This window comes from Gasterosteus aculeatus, unplaced genomic scaffold (assembly GCF_964276395.1).
Source record: "Gasterosteus aculeatus unplaced genomic scaffold, fGasAcu3.hap1.1 HAP1_SCAFFOLD_25, whole genome shotgun sequence".
Classification (NCBI taxonomy): Eukaryota; Metazoa; Chordata; class Actinopteri; order Perciformes; family Gasterosteidae; genus Gasterosteus; species Gasterosteus aculeatus.
The window spans coordinates 55,001-60,000 of record NW_027554884.1 but is presented as its reverse complement, the minus strand read 5'-3'; positions in this window follow the sequence as shown (position 1 = coordinate 60,000).

Sequence of the window (5,000 nt, the reverse complement as noted above, 5' to 3'; positions counted from 1 at the left end):
CACGCTCTCTGGAACTGTTTATTTCATCCATCCACTGCACCTGCTGTTCTGACATCAGCATCCGAGAATAGTGTCCCGTACTGGGACATGGTCTGGGATATCCCGCTCTCTGGAACTATGTTCTGATTATTTCCTTCATCCACTGCACCTGCTGTTCTGACATCAGCATCCGAGAATAGTGTCCCGTACTGGGACATGGTCTGGGATATCCCGCTCTCTGGAACTATGTTCTGATTATTTCCTTCATCCACTGCACCTGCTGTTCTGACATCAGCATCCGAGAATAGTGTCCCGTACTGGGACATGGTCTGGGATCTCCCGCTCCATGGAACTATGTTCTGTTTATTTCCTTCATCCACTGCACCTGCTGTTCTGACATCAGCATCCGAGAATAGTGTCCCGTACTGGGACATGGTCTGGCATATCCCCCTCTCTGGAACTATGTTCTGTTCATTTCCTTCATCCAGTGCACCTGCTGTTCTGCCATCAGTGTCCGACAATAGCGCTTCATCATCGGATATCTGCCGTGAAATACCGCTCTCTGGATCTGCTCTGTTCTGGCAGGTAATCAGGGAGATTTTAAGTAGATGAGTGTCCGGGAATAGTGGGCCGTTCTGGGACTTGGTCTGGGATATCCCGCTCTCTGGAACTATGTTCTGTTTATTTCCTTCATCCAGTGCACCTGCTGTTCTGCCATCAGTGTCCGACAATAGCGCGCCGTTCTGGGACTTGGTCTGGGATATCACGCTCTCTGGAACTATGTTCTGTTTATTTCCTTCATCCAGTGCACCTGCTGTTCTGCCATCAGTGTCCGACAATAGCGCGCCGTTCTGGGACTTGGTCTGGGATATCACGCTCTCTGGAACTATGTTCTGTTTATTTCCTTCATCCAGTGCACCTGCTGTTCTGCCATCAGTGTCCGACAATAGCGCTTCATCATCGGATATCTGTCGTGAAATACCGCTCTCTGGAACTGTGTATTAGTCCGTCCGCTGCACCTGCTGTTCTGACATCAGCATCCGAGAATAGTGTCCCGTACAGGGACATGGTCTGGTCTCTGCCGCTCTCTGGAACTCTGTATTCATCCATGCGTTACACCTGCTGTTCTGACATCAGCATCCGAGAATAGTGGGCCGTTCTGGGACATGGTCTGGGATCTCCCGCTGTCTGGAACTGTGTGTTCATCCATACGTTACACCTGCTGTTCTGACATCAGCATCCGAGAATGGTGTGCCGTTCTGGGACATGGTCTGGGATATCACGCTGTCTGGAACTGTGTGTTCATCCGTCCACTGCACCTGCTGTTCTGCCATCAGCATCCGAGAATAGTGCCCCGTACTGGGACATCAGCCAGGACGCACCGCCGTCATCTCGTTCGTTCGCTCAGTCATCCATCCACGAAAGCTACCGATCAGCCACAGTGCCCGGAATGATGCCTCCTGCCGGGGTAGCGTCCGCTTGCTCCCCGGCAGCCAGTTCTGCATGAGGCTCCGGTTCTTCCACCCCCGCCACTGTCCGAGGGTGTCCGAAAATACTGAGGTCTGAGTCGGATCCGAACCGCACAAACGCCGGTCTTCACGACTGGAGGCCTATGTTTCTAAAAACCGGGTTTCAGGAATCTGCGACCTGGTGGCCCAGTGATGTCGGCTGGAACTTTTTTTTTCCGGTCCGCTCAAAATTCTCCAGGCATTTTCTGAGCTTTCCTTCACATACTCCGACTTTTACTTAGTTTCTGACGGAGCCAAAAAAGTCCGGGTTTTTTTGCCCTCCTTATCGTCCCGACTGGAAACTTTAACTCCGTATTTTAAGTCAGAAAATTAAAGTTCTTTTCATCCAGGAGACCGACCCTTCCTTCAAAGTGTCCCATACAGTGCTTCGTCATCGGACATCGGCCGGGATCTCCCGCTCTCTGGAACTGTGTATTCATCCATGCGGTACACCTGCTGTTCTGCCATCACTGTCCGGGAATAGTGTGTCTTTCTGGGACTTGGTCTGGGTTCTGCCGCTCTCTGGAGCTCTTTATTCATCCATGCGGTACACCTGCTGGTCTGCCATCACTGTCCGGGAATAGTGTGTCGTTCTGGGTCATGGTCTGGGATATCACGCTCTCTGGAACTCTTTATTCATCCATGCGGTACACCTGCCGTTCTGCCATCACTGTCCGGGAATAGTGTGTCGTTCTGGGACTTGGTCTGGGTTCTGCCGCTCTCTGGAGCTCTTTATTCATCCATCCACTGCACCTGCTGTTCTGCCATCACTGTCCGGGAACAGTGTGCCGTTCTGGGTCATGGTCTGGGTTCTGCCGCTCTCTGGAGCTGTTATTTTCATCCATGCGGTACACCTGCTGGTCTGCCATCACTGTCCGGGAATAGTGTGTCGTTCTGGGACTTGGTCTGGTCTCTGCCGCTCTCTGGAGCTCTTTATTCATCCATCATGTACACCTGCTGGTCTGCCATCACTGTCCGGGAATAGTGTGTCGTTCTGGGACTTGGTCTGGTCTCTGCCGCTCTCTGGAGCTCTTTATTCATCCATCATGTACACCTGCTGGTCTGCCATCACTGTCCGGGAATAGTGTGTCGTTCTGGGACTTGGTCTGGTCTCTGCCGCTCTCTGGAACTCTTTATTCATCCATGCGGTACACCTGCTGTTCTGCCATCACTGTCCGGGAATAGTGTGTCGTTCTGGGACTTGGTCTGGTCTCTGCCGCTCTCTGGAGCTCTTTATTCATCCATCATGTACACCTGCTGGTCTGCCATCACTGTCCGGGAACAGTGTGCCGTTCTGGGTCATGGTCTGGTCTCTGCCGCTCTCTGGAACTCTCTGGAACTCTTTATTCATCCATGGGGTACACCTGCTGGTCTGCCATCACTGTCCGGGAATAGTGTGTCGTTCTGGGTCATGGTCTGGGATATCACGCTCTCTGGAACTCTTTATTCATCCATGCGGTACACCTGCTGTTCTGCCATCACTGTCCGGGAATAGTGTGTCGTTCTGGGACTTGGTCTGGTCTCTGCTGCTCTCTGGAGCTCTTTATTCATCCATCCACTGCACCTGCTGTTCTGCCATCACTGTCCGGGAATAGTGTGTCGTTCTGGGACTTGGTCTGGGTTCTGCCGCTCTCTGGAGCTCTTTATTCATCCATGCGGTACACCTGCTGGTCTGCCATCACTGTCCGGGAATAGTGTGTCGTTCTGGGACTTGGTCTGGTCTCTGCCGCTCTCTGGAGCTCTTTATTCATCCATGCGGTACACCTGCTGTTCTGCCATCACTGTCCGGGAACAGTGTGCCGTTCTGGGTCATGGTCTGGGATATCACGCTCTCTGGAACTCTTTATTCATCCATGCGGTACACCTGCTGGTCTGCCATCACTGTCCGGGAACAGTGTGTCGTTCTGGGACTTGGTCTGGTCTCTGCCGCTCTCCGGAGCTCTTTATTCATCCATGCGGTACACCTGCTGTTCTGCCATCACTGTCCGGGAATAGTGTGTCGTTCTGGGTCATGGTCTGGTCTCTGCCGCTCTCTGGAACTCTTTATTCATCCATGGGGTACACCTGCTGGTCTGCCATCACTGTCCGGGAACAGTGTGCCGTTCTGGGTCATGGTCTGGTCTCTGCCGCTCTCTGGAGCTGTTATTTTCCTCCATCCGGTACACCCACTGCTCTGCCATCACTGTCCGAAAATAGTGCTCCGAAATCGGGTAAGTCGCGCGGGGAGCCACCCCTGTATCTCGGCTCCAGGAGCGTCTTTCCGCCCGGGGCCTGGCCCACTATGCTTAGGTCCAGCTGGGGAACGCTCCCCCCGAAGCTCGGGGCCCTGTCCTGGAGATCTCTGTTTCCGAAAACCAGGTTTCTGAAATCTGCGACCTGGTGGCCCAGTGATGTGAGCTAAAAAAAAATTTATCGAAGCGATCTAAAAAAGCCCAGGCATTTTCTGGGCTTTCCTTCACATATTCCGACTTTTACTTAGTTTCTGACGGAGCCAAAAAAGTCCGGGTTTTTTTCGCTCCACATAGTCCCGACTGGAAACTTTAACTTTTTTTTTTTTCCATTATTTCACCCGCGGAGGTCCGCAAACACCTCCAGGGGCCCACAACGGCCGAATTAAGCCAGGAAAAAGACACCAGAACCCGGATCTCTTTACCAGACACCCCCGGAGCCCGGAACTCGGACCCAAACACCTCCAGAGGCCCACAACGGCCGAATCGAACCCGGAAAAAGACGCCAGAACCCGGATCTCTTTACCAGACACCCCCAGAGCCCGGAACTCGGACCCAAACACCTCCAGAGGCCCACAACGGCCGAATCGAACCCGGAAAAAGACGCCAGAACCCGGATCTCTTTACCAGACACCCCCAGAGCCCGGAACTCGGACCCAAACACCTCCAGAGGCCCACAACGGCCGAATCGAACCCGGAAAAAGACGCCAGAACCCAGGTCTCTTTACCAGACACCCCCAGAGCCCGGAACTCGGACCCAAACACCTCCAGAGGCCCACAACGGCCGAATCGGACCCGGAAAAAGACGCCAGAACCCGGATCTCTTTACCAGACACCCCCAGAGCCCGGATGAGCTCCACAAACACCTCCAGAGGCCCACAACGGCCGAATTGGACCCGGAAAAAGACGCCAGAACCCGGATCTCTTTACCAGACACCCCCAGAGCCCGGATGAGCTCCACAAACACCTCCAGAGGCCCACAACGGCCGAATTGGACCCGGAAAAAGACGCCAGAACCCGGATCTCTTTACCAGACACCCCCAGAGCCCGGATGAGCTCCACAAACACCTCCAGAGGCCCACAACGGCCGAATTGGACCCGGAAAAAGACGCCAGAACCCGGATCTCTTTACCAGACACCCCCAGAGCCCGGAACTCGGACCCAAACACCTCCAGAGGCCCACAACGGCCGAATTGGACCCGGAAAAAGACGCCAGAACCCGGATCTCTTTGCCAGACACCCCCAGAGCCCGGAACTCGGACCCAAACACCTCCAGAGGCCCACA